This window comes from Nestor notabilis, unplaced genomic scaffold, assembly GCF_000696875.1.
Source record: "Nestor notabilis isolate BGI_N333 unplaced genomic scaffold, ASM69687v1 scaffold30545, whole genome shotgun sequence".
Classification (NCBI taxonomy): Eukaryota; Metazoa; Chordata; class Aves; order Psittaciformes; family Psittacidae; genus Nestor; species Nestor notabilis.
This window is the reverse complement of record NW_009930371.1, coordinates 16,787-17,039: the sequence shown is the minus strand read 5'-3', so window position 1 is coordinate 17,039 and position 253 is coordinate 16,787.

The following is a 253-nucleotide window of genomic DNA, read 5'->3' as shown; positions in this document are numbered from 1 at the left end:
TGGGGGAGCCCGGCCCCGCTGAGGTATGCAGGCTGGGCCCTCCCGCGCCTCCGGAACGACGTGTTCTGGATTCCAATGCGGCCCGGGCAGCTCATGCCATGAGGAGCCGCTTGTGTTCGCCGTTTCTCTTGTTTCTCCTGCCGAGGTTGAGGGGTCCCCATGGAACCAATGGGCGCCCCTCTCCCGGGAGGTTTTTCTAGCGTAGACTGGGATCTCACCCCATTCAGTTCCAGACAGAAAAACAGCCTGTCCT